Below are 12,500 nucleotides of genomic sequence, written 5' to 3' on the forward strand. Positions count from 1 at the left end.
ATTATTTATAATGATATTCTTAACTGTTTTTCATTTTGGAAAAAATTTACAATGATATTCTTAACTTTTTTATTTGGGAATTACTTATATCTGTAACTGATTTTTTATTTTGGGAATTATTTATAATGATATTCTTAACTGTTTTTTGATTTTGGAAATAATTTACAATGATATTCGTAACTTTTTTTATTTGGCAAATTATTTATAATATTAGTTAACTGTTGCTGAAGTCTTAAAAACTACATTTACCTTGAATGTTTTCACCTAGTACTTTTTATATAAGAATTTTTTTTTTTTTTTTTTGTATATGACAACTATTTATTCTAAAAGATTACAAGCTACACGCAATGCGGATGTTTTGCTTGCTTGTGGCTTTGATTTGAGTTTTGTTAGTTATTTTATTATTTTCCTTTTCCATTTACTTTGTACCCAGAAAAAATGTACGTAATACACAAAAAAACACTAGGTATCTGGTATTTTATGCTAATGTTTCTTGTGGAGTTTTTTACACAGACACATACACACGCGTGCACACACACATATATATATATATATATATATATATATATATATATATATATTATATATATATATATATAATGTATATATATGTATATATATACATATACATATATATACCGGTATACATTAAATATATACAAACTATGCAAATGTATATTACATATACAGATAACAGATTGACGTTGAGAATACCAGAAACAGGTTCCTAAGGATTGCAAAATAAGAAGATGGTTTGACGAACTAAGAAAATTTCCTGGTAGAAAATGGCATAGAAAGACCATAAACAGAACAGAGTGGAAGGGGAAGGGTATGTCTGAGGTCTATGTTCTGCAGTGAACTTGTAACGGCTGATGATGATGATATATAATCATATTGAATGTAAGAAAGAGAGAAGAGAGAAAAAAAAATCTGTACATGCTGTACTTCTGTACAGACACCCGTTGAGATACAACTGCTAGAGAGTGCTGGGGTCCTTTGACTGGCCAGACAGTATTATATTGTATACTTCTCTCTGGTTACGGTCTATTTTTCCCTTTGCCCCCCCCCCCCCCCAACCCACCACCACATACACACACCGAATAGTCTGGCGTATTCTGTACATATTCTCCTCTGTTCTCATACACCTGACAACACTGAGATTACCAAACAATTCTTCTTCACCCAAGGGGTTACTGCACTGAAATTGTTCACTGGACTCTTTCTTCTTGATGGGCCTAAGAAATTCAAGCCATTATGCATTTTGTTGATTTTATTTGTCACTTATATCTAATATTGCTCTTTTATATTGTACATGTTCTTTATACTGGTGAAACCTTTTTCAGACACACACACACACACACACACACACACACACACATATATATATATATATATATATATATATATATATATATATATATATATATATATTATATATATGTGTGTGTGTGTGTGTATATATAAACTACTGTATATATGTATATATACATATATTAATTAACATATATAGATATATATACATGTATATATAATATATATATTTATATATATATACATGTATATATAATATATATATTTATATATATATATATATTTATATATATATAAATATATATATATATATATATATATATATATATATATATATATATTTATATATAATATATATATATATCTTTATATATATTTAATATCATATATCTTTATATATATTTAATATACATATATATATCTTTATATATATATATATATATATATATATATATATATTTAATATACATATATATACACATATATATACTATATATGCTTAATCTTATATTTCATTCTGGTTCATATAAATATTTCTTTAGGTTAGTAATACATGTGCCATAATATTACACTGGGTAATTTTAATAATGAATGAATGACTAACCCTGCTATTTTAAGAGGGAAAGCTTCTTCAAGTATTAATCAGGAAACAAAAATACACACAAATGTGATTATCAATTCGATATTCTAAAATATCTATGGTCTTATTTTAAAGGTGAAATTACTTTTCTTTAGCAAATTGCCTTTGAAATCGCCGGTCGATATCTGAAAAACTCGGCTGGTCGGGAAGGGCTCCATCAGTAGACTCGTTTTGATTTGTTCATTATTCGGGATGACGATTCTTGTGGACTGTGGCACTTCATACTGATTTCTACCTGAAGGAAAAGAAAGTCCAGTAAACAGAGATTAATTAGATCTTCCGGATATAAAATCCAGTTATTCAAGACTTAACTTCTATGGACGCTTAACTTTTAAATTAGAGATGTTCAGACGGAGCGTTGTTAAAACCTTGAGATTCCATAACAGAGCGTGAATAAACCGGAGACCAAGGAATGGGTGGCCTTCTCTGTTAGAACCCATCCATCATCGATGATGATACCAAAGAACAAGAGGCAGCAATGTAAAATGCAACGACAGCACTGAGGATTAGGAAGACTTTGAGAAACGATGTATTGAATCCTTACAAAAATGTATCAAATACCTTATGTGGTAGAAATTGTTTCTGAGGAATGACTTTAAAAAGTAACAAATGCATTAAACGTTGAAATTTCTTATTTAATACGTATTCAGAAACACCACTTTGGGAAAAATCCAGTTTGTGGAAAATCCAAAGCTACCTGGTAAAAAAAATCATAAATCAAATCAAAAGAAGTCTTAAAGTATCATTAAAAAAAATACTTTGAAATTATGTTCATAAAATCTTGTTATAAACAATACTTCGAGTGTTAGAGGATATTTACGCATGGAAATTCAGAAAACTTTGATTATTCATGACACAAACAAATATTTTAGCATAAAAATTCCCTGATACGTGCAAATACGCATAAGTACATAATCTGCCAAGGTTTGAATGATTAATATCATACGCAAGAATCCATATACGCTATAAATCCTTGGCATTTGTATGAATATCATACGCAAAAATTCATATACCATATGAATATTTTTCTTTTCAAATATGGTTGAAACAAAACTAAACATAAAATAAAATTAAAGATATATGGGTAACCTATATAACAGGAAATATGGTTAAAAACACAACTTAAGATATATAGATATATAACAACATAAGTTATAGTATTTTCTATATTTATTATTCAAAACATGACACGTACAATCTCAACCCAGCACCTACCATTAAATCACCAGTATCACAACAATATCTTCTAATTTCATAAGACCCAATCTTATCTAATGAACGCACGAAGGAAAAAAAAGTATCATTCATAAAATAAACGTAAATTCACAAACTAAGACATTGTGAAATAAAAAAAACAATAACATCAAATACTCAGAGAATACAAAATGGTAAAACTAATTAGATATTGAAGACAGTCAAAACTATATCATGCTCTTCGTATTCTTTTTTTTTTTTTCTTGCAATATCATAACCATGAAAATAAACGAGAGAGAGAGAGAGAGAGAGAGAGAGGAGAGAGAGAGAGAGGAGAGAGAGAGAGAGAGAGAGAGAGAGAGAGAGAGCGCTATATCAGACTCTACATGTTTTTTTTTTAGTATATATTTTTGCAATATTATAACCATGAAAATAAAAGAGAGAGAGAGAGAGAGAGAGAGAGAGAGAGAGAGAGAGAGAGAGAGAGAGAGAGAGAGAGAGAGAGAGAGAGAGAAAGAGAGAGAGATCATACCCTCCGTATTTTTTTTTTATATTTTTTTCAATACCATAATCATGAAAAGAGAGAGAGAGAGAGAGAGCGAGAGAGAGAGAGAGAGATAGGGGAGAGAGAGAGAGAAAGAGAGAGAGAAAGAGAGAGAGAGAGGAGAGAGAGAGAGAGAGAGAGAGAGAGAGAGAGAGAGAGAGAGAGATACCCTCCGTATTTTTTTTATTATTTTTGCAATACCATAACCATGGAGAGAGAGAGAGAGAGAGAGAGAGAGAGAGAGAGAGAGAGAGAGAGAGAGAGAGAGATAATTGGCGAAGGATTGAGTATCATTATTTCCAAAATGTATCGAAGGGGATATATTTAGAAAATTCTGATATTAACTCAAAAAAAAATTACAAACAAGACAAAAAAAAACTTTGTTGGCGTATCAAACCTGCTACAATTTCTTTGCAACTTATTAAATGATGTGAAAAGAACTAAACGACTATAGAAAGCAGTGTAAAATCTATAAATGGTATATTAATTTAGAGATCTATAATATATTTGGTGTGAAATAATTTTCCTGTTTTTGGATACTTAACTTTTGAAATTTTCTCTAAAGTTAAGGTTTTAATTCAATACGGATAAGCTTCAAAATAATACATAAGTAAAAGAACCACAGAAGAAAACAATAGATGAACAACAAATCCTATACCAGAGTATTAGAAATATCCTACTTTATGTGAAATTATTTTCCAAAGGACAAAGTTTTCGTTTAAACTGGGAAAGTAGCAAACCAGTATAGGTAGTATCTCATATGTTATGTATAACTCCTTCAGTTGTGGTCTTATGAAACTATATTTAATTCATGTTGAACTGCAAGAATTATCCTATATAAACGGGATAAAAGCATTTACGTTACAAAATCTAAAATCAAATCAATGGGCAGAAGTAAAAAATTAAGTAATATATATTTTCTTTCTTACCGGAGTGGAGAATATAGTCTGTATTACAGCAGATAGTGGGATAAGAAATACGTCATTCTTGCTACATACGAATTGTCGATCCTTTGGGTATTCTATTTTGATTATTATTATTATTACTATGCTACAACCATAGTTAGAAAAGAAGGATGCTACAAGCTCTAGGGTTTCAATGGGTAAGTGCCTCAGTGAGTTAAGGAAATAAAATGATTAATCTACAGTATATATGAGAAGTAATGGATGAAAAATATAAAATAAATATTCTCAGATCAGTAAGAACATTAAAATAGATCTGGCATATAAAAACTATGAAGATAAACTTGTGTCAGCCTGTTTAACATAAACCATTAACTTTAAGTTTAAAGTTCTGAAGTTATATCGACTCAACTAGTCACAGTTGAACTAAAAATCTAGAATACTGTCTAGTGCTGAACCTTATGATGGAGAAGGCATACCAGTTAGAATTAGTTGTATAACTAGCGCTAGGTACAGGATGGTATAGTCAAGGAAGATCTGAAAGCAAAGAAAGGTCAGAATCATGGAAAATTCTATGTAACATGCATAACGAACTAACTGAACGACGGTGAAGGAGATTAGTATATAGACCAGGGATAAGAAATCTAATAGACCGAAAGTTCTTGTACAGCAAATTAAGATGAGATTTAGTAGCTAAAGACCAGGCAGGGGAACAATACTCGAAACAAGATAGAATGGAAGAATTAAAACATCTCTTCAGAATACCGACCACCGAAAAATAAATCTCAATAAGCTTATTCTTTGTGAAATTGAAGACGAAAAATATCGAATGTGTTTCTCAAAAGAACATTTGAAATCAAGAATCACACCTGATATTTTATAGTTGTATATAGTTAAAGAAATACTATCAATGCAAAGATCTGCGACCTACTTGCAATCATACTTTTGATTTTGTTAAGGTTCAACTTCATGCCCCATAATTTGCACCATGCACTAACTGTACTTTAGCTAGACCTTTATCAAGAGTTTTAGCTACTTAGGTCTACATTCAAGAGACGCAATTCATGCAAAGAGAGTTGCATCATCTGCATATGCAGAGAGCTTGTTTCTAGACTGTAACACATTATTGGTATATATATATATATATATATATATATATATATATATATATATATATATATATATATATATATATATACATATATTTGTTTTTATATATAAATATATATATACAGTATATATTTGTATATATATATATATATATATATACATATATATATATATATATATATATATATATATATATATATATAATTTATATATATATATATATATATATATATATATATATATATATATATTTATATATATACATATACAAAAAAATAATGGGTCGACAACATTCCCCTGAGAATACCAGATATAACATTACTATAATTCCCATGGTGCCCATATTTTACAATCTATTACTTAAAAGTTTGATTATGATCCTAAGGAAAGATGCCCCTACCCCATCTGTTTGAGTTTGAAAAAAAAGGGTCCTATGATTAACACGGTCAAACGTAGCACTAAAATCAAGGCTAATCATACGATCTTCCTGACCACAATTGAACGATTTCTGTACAACATTGGAAATAATAAGGACATCACATACTCCAAGGACTTTGGGAAAGCCAAACTGCAAACTAAGGAACAGAGTATTACCTTCAGCATACCCATTAGACGTTTAGCGAAAAAAACGTTCAAAAACGTTTGATATACGCGGTATGGAAATTGAGAAGTGTAAAGTAACCTCAAACACATTTACCTAATGAAGTAACATTACCAATTCTCCAACAAGTACAAAAAGAACATCTTGCTTACTTGCAGTAAAGATTAATAAAAAATAACATTTGGGTCTCCACCTACATAAGCATCAAGGTCTCTCTAGTTTGTTTTAATTTCATAGGACCGAAAACCTAAGCTAGTTAGTTTAGCCTCAGGAAATCAGGAATGAAGGAAGATCGCGTTCCTCATTACTCTGCTAAACCCATCAGCCAAATAGATTCCCCTAGCCTTTGGACTGTGAGTGACAGGGCCGTCTAATATTAGTAAAGGAGGAATTGTTAAGTCTACACCAAATATTGACGACTTAAGGGAAGCCCACCATTTATGTTCCTGAGCTCAACCCATATCATTTTGGTCTCCACCTACATAAGCATCAAGGTCTCTCTAGTGTGTTTTAATTTCATAGGACCGAAAACCTAAGCTAGTTAGTTTAACCTCAGGAAATCGGGAATGAAGGATTACCAAACAATTTTTTTCTCAAGGGGTTAACTACAGCAATGTAATTATTCAGTGGCTACGTTCCTCTTGCTATGGATAGAAGAGACTCTTTAGCTATGACAGGCCACTTTTAGAAGGACAATAAAAAAAACAATCCATTGTTCTCTAGGCTTGGGTAGTGCCATAAAATCTGTACCATGGTGTTCCACTGTCTTGGATTAGAGTTTTCTTGCTTGATCTTAAAACTTTTTATTTTAATTGTTCATTACTCCTCTTGTACTTTATTTCCTTGTTTCCTCTCCTCACTGGGCTATTTTTCCCTGTTGGAGCCCTTGGGCTTGATAATATCTTGCTTTTCCAACTAGGGTTATAGCTAAGCTTTTAATAATGATAATAAATAATATTAATAAGTGTGTTGACCAGATTCTCATTCAAGAAAACAACAGGCTCAATACTTTTATACAATTATGACCCATTCAAATGCAATATATCACTCAAAAAGCCATTCCAATGTGCTTGAGGTTTTAAATATATCTTACAAGAGAATGACACATGAGGGATAGAAACTAAGGTATGATCAGACGTCCCAATTCTAGAAATAACTTTACTTGTTGTAACACCAGGGAAGTCAATTTATACTACGTCCAAGCAGTTACTGGGCCTGAGAGGACCTTCACTTGATTTGCACACAGCTTGATATAGAGGAATACGAAGCTCTTGAGCCAAGGGAACCATTAGGTGAAACAGAATTTAGCCACTCCCTATAGTGAACGTTGAAATCACCAACAAGCCTAAATGAGGGCTTTTTATCATCTTGCATCTTAGCCATAGTGGTCAGAAGACCATCGAATACAGAATCATCCAAGTCTGGATTCCGATAGAAGAACCACTAATCAAGCAGCTCCTCCAAGTCCCTCATTTGAGAAACCAATATTTCTAAACTCAATGGATATCATACTGACTCTAATGTTGCCTTGTAATCCAGGAATATTGCAGTATATCAGACGAAACTGGTGAAGTCCAGGATTGACCCAGGTTTTTCTTAATATCTCCAGACAGAATAAGAATTAAAAGCAATAAAGAAGTTCTCGTAATTGAAAACAAAATTTACAATAAGTAAAACAAAAAAAAATATGTACACGGCTATAGGCTATACACAGCGACTCATACAACTCATACAGTAAAGACAAACTGTAGGATAAAATTGACGACATACCAACCACAGCTTAATGTACTGAATATATGCATGTATGCAGTACACACACAAACACACACACACACACTTACACACACACACACACAAACATATATATATATATATATATATATATATATATATATATATATATATATATATATATATATATATATGCACACAATAACAAAAGCAACTGTTTCTAGTCTACTGCAAGATATAGGTCACAGTATTATCAATTCATCCCTGGGGTTTGGCTAGTTTTCATCACCACACTGGCTAGTGCGGATTGGTAATGGTAGGAGATTTTCGTCGAATCGTTCACAGTAAACCAACCTAGTATGTATGGCTCTGACTAGTACAACTTTGATGACCATGGCTATATATATATACATATAAATTTGTATGTATGCATGTATGTTTATACGCAGTTTCTACACTTTGGAGAACCTATTGCAGGTCAGCTCATTATTTTCTCTTCTTTTCTAGCTTTATGTCAAAACACATCAACTTTTACCAACGACGAAATATCAGTCTCCATTTATGGTAAAAAAAAATATATAGGGTATTCTAATAATCAAAATCAATTTTCTTTCTTTTAAGCCACTCACTCTCCTTCAACTCTTTATCTTCGAAAATTGACAGTGCATACTATTATGTTAATTTTATACTTTATTAACGTTATGCAGTTTTGTTTAAAAGAAATTAAAAAAAACTTATACCCGCTCATTTTCCCCTTTCAATGTCGACATTTTGCTTGAAGCTAATTAAATTAAAATTCTTGAACCTCCCAGATAGTAGTGTCCAAATTGCTTCAAGATTTTCTTCGTGTAATCATGAACTGTAAAATTACATGTAAAGGCTTATGGGTTTATGCCATTCAAACCTAAATATCATTCAGTCTTCGGCATTTAAATAAGTATATGAGTCGGGATTTTAGTACATGTCAGTATTGGGTACTACTTGTGTTTCTCTGATTAACTTGACTGTATTAAATGAAGCTTGGACAATATAGCACCCAAGAACAACTAGGACAAAATCCCACAGTTGCTCTCTAGAATAGAGGCTGGAAAGTAAGATGAAGGAAAGGAAGCGAGAAGAGAATTAAGAAAGTGTAACTATGGGCCAAAGAAATGTTGCAAAGTCCCTTGAATAATGTCTAGACTACACCACGGGAGAGGCACTGATGGCTGCTACCCCCAAGGGAGATTTATCTAATAATTACAACTTGGAGCAGTGCTGATATCCCTTTCCTTCCCTTCTTAAATCAGTCATTTATTAAACGAAAGGGTCCTTATGGCTACTATTCCCAATCTTGCTGTATGTTTTGAGCAACCAGATTCCTCCTCCTATTCAATAATCGCATAATAATATAAGTAAAGAGACATTCCCCCTTGAATAACGTTTCAAGGTTGACATTCCCTTTCTGATTAAAACCTTATGCTTTCAAATTTTACTTCTTTTACTTAGCTTTACGTTCCAGTCAGAAAGGCTTATCGCCTAATTCATAATCAGAATTATCCCTCTGGTATCCACCGTCATTATCTTACTATTCTGTACCTAATACACCTTAAAGAATTCATATCTTCTTGCAAACCACCTTACAAATACCCTTAATTTCAGATAATGGAAGCCAAGAATGAACAGCAGGATGCATACAAAAAGTTATCTCGATTCCCGTAGATACTAAAATAATCGTTCAGTGAAACAAGAGGAAAGTAGATTTAGATATAAGAAAGTGTTTAAAGTAGGCTAAGTAACAAAACGATATAAACTGTGCAGTCCTTATATTTACTAAATATAGAGGCAGTGTACTTTTCAGTTATTATTTTTGTAGAGAATCAGAGTATCTTTTAAATAGCTTCCCTGTACTGAATATGAATGTGACACTTGAATTATAATACTCAACGAAATGTAAGAGTATGGCCTATCTTCCATCAAGCCCATTTAGTAGATTTTAAGCATTATTTCTAATGCAAGGTTAACTCTTTAGTAACAAGAGAAAAGTTTAACAAAAACTAAAGTTCATTACATATATTGTAACTAGTAATCTTACAGTACCTTTTTCAAGAAATACATTGCTTCAATCAATATATATAGGAGTCCTCGAGATATAATTTTTGAAATTTTGAACAAAATTGTAAATGAATATTACGCACAAATTATTCCGGCATCTACACTAACTTATTTGTAATTATTTCACGATCCCTTTAACGTTTACTTATGAATAAGAAAAAAAAAAGTTGAAAATACTTCCACACCGTCATCCTAATCAGTATTACTGTATTTCTAACACTTTAACGTTGACGAAAGTTACTGTCTACTGTCTGCAGTCTACTTTCTCAAATATTTCCACATAATTCATCTCTCGTATACAGGTTATCATTCACCCACCTTTACCTTATTTACACATGCCTAAACCTTCAGCATTCCAAAAAACAGGAAGACATGAAGCACCTGGGTGTCATAATTGCAAACATACTCGAATGAATGGAATTTAATATCTATTTTTTTCTAAGTGCATAAAAATAATTCACTTAGACCATGTCAGTTTTTCTTATCTTATTCATTATTCATATTTTTTAAAGTAATTTTGAATCCTTCTCTCTACTACAAAAACAAAACTTCCTTCCATAAATTTCAAGCATCTACCTGTATATGATAAAATATCTTATATGATGAAACAAGCTAGTTAACCATGCATTATCAACTAGTTAACATAATTCTTTTTCAAATCTTAGCAAAGCTAACTTTCCATTACGAAACCTGCCACATAACTAACATTCTTCAGATAACTTATCACTCATATTCAACAAATGTTACTACAGTATACAAAGTTCAGAAATGAATTACAATATATCATGCACTCCTCAAAATGGTCCTCATCTTTGGCTATATCCAGTTATTGAATGTCCCTTATTATTTCTAATTCTTTCTCATATGCTTGACAATATGTTTATAACTGACCTTCAGAATACAAAATCTCACCATTATCCCAATTTGCTCTTTAATATATTCTCTTAAACTACTAATCTGACTCCTTTCCAACATTACTCTTGAACGGGGTAACCTTGCAGCAATTGTTTTTATATTGAACACACTGATATGTCTCTTTTTATAGTTTATATATGAAATATCTGTTTAATGTTGCGACTATTCTTAAAATATTTTAGTTTAATTGTTCAATACTTCTCTTGTAGTTTATTTATTTCCTTTCCTCACTGGGCTATTTTTTCCCTGTTGGAGCGCCTGGGCTTATAGCACACTGTTTTCAACTAGGGTTGTAGCTTAGCTGGTACTAATAATAATGACGATGATGATGATGATAATTATAATAATAATAATAATAATAATTAATAACAATAATTGTCGATGGTAAACTATCTCCTAACTATCTCCTAAATTGTATGTCTACATTGGTTAATGATTCGAAATTAATCTTTTCATATTACGGTACTTATGAATTCGGCTACAAGCAAGATAATTTAAAGGCAATTGAAAAGTCTGATGCTGGGTACATGGCAGACCTTGATTTGAGAGATGATGTAGCACTGATGATTGTAAGTGCATAAGGTTTGGAAATATAGCTAAGACACTGAAGCAACCATTAAGTCAATGTTACTAAATCAAGGATTTATAAGAACATAACATATTTTAGTGGCAGTTATAACACAGGAATAGAAGTATCAATGTGTTAATACATTTACGTAACTTAGCTCTGTTGTCATATATGTTGGATCCCTCAAAAGAGAATTTGCTAAAAGGCTGAATGCAAATCAGGCTATGGATATGCTTAGAAAATTATAATAATTAGACGGACTTACATTATATACTTTAATTTGTCTACAGCAAGAAATTTTGATATTATAAAAGAAATATCTAGTATTTTAATAAATAAAGCCTATTGCAAAATACCTGATAATTAATATTAAGATCATAATGATTTGAAAGGGGAAAGCCAAAACCTACATTGATAAAAACAATAGAAGGTATTGGGATCACCCTGAGAGAGCAATAGTCACGGAAGGTTGGGTGAATCTAGTGAAGTTTTGCATCGGAAATCACTGGAGTCATTGGTCAGTTATGCGTCCATAAAATACAAAATGTTAAGAAATATTCTTCCAGCTAGAACTTTTAATTACCTTAAATTCATGCATCTTTTGGTACTACTATATCATATAATCTTCATCGTACATCATAGAATTTCCACTTGCAACATCCATCAATTGATTCAGGCCTATCATCAGTGAAAAGGTGTCAGAAGTAGCAAGGGAAAAAAAGAGAGAGTGAGAGAGGGAGAGAGAGACTAGTAACCTAATAACTATGGCGATGCCACTCCAGATAAAAAGAATGAAGGGAGAAGTGTGATTATAGGATACAAATAAGAAATAAAAACAGTATGTGGCTAGATAAAGAAATAAAACATTGAGCAAATGACTAATAAATATA

At 31.3% G+C, this 12,500-nt stretch overlaps 2 long non-coding RNA genes across 3 annotated transcripts in view; one reads left to right on the top strand and one right to left on the bottom strand.

Annotated features, from left to right (window-relative positions):
- Positions 1 to 12,500, bottom strand: part of LOC137628369 (uncharacterized) — a 626,091-nt gene that overhangs the window by 344,812 nt on the left and 268,779 nt on the right. Inside the window, exon 4 of one of the 2 annotated variants that reach the window (XR_011041353.1) lies at positions 1,943 to 2,186. The exons of the other annotated variant lie outside the window; for it this stretch is intronic. This is a non-coding gene — a long non-coding RNA (uncharacterized lncRNA). Of the gene's footprint in view, positions 1 to 1,942; positions 2,187 to 12,500 lie in introns of those variants that run through there. 2 annotated transcript variants of the gene reach the window in all.
- Positions 1 to 12,500, top strand: part of LOC137628370 (uncharacterized) — a 331,990-nt gene that overhangs the window by 122,695 nt on the left and 196,795 nt on the right. The window lies entirely within an intron of this gene.

This window comes from Palaemon carinicauda, chromosome 36 (assembly GCF_036898095.1).
Source record: "Palaemon carinicauda isolate YSFRI2023 chromosome 36, ASM3689809v2, whole genome shotgun sequence".
Classification (NCBI taxonomy): domain Eukaryota; kingdom Metazoa; phylum Arthropoda; class Malacostraca; order Decapoda; family Palaemonidae; genus Palaemon; species Palaemon carinicauda.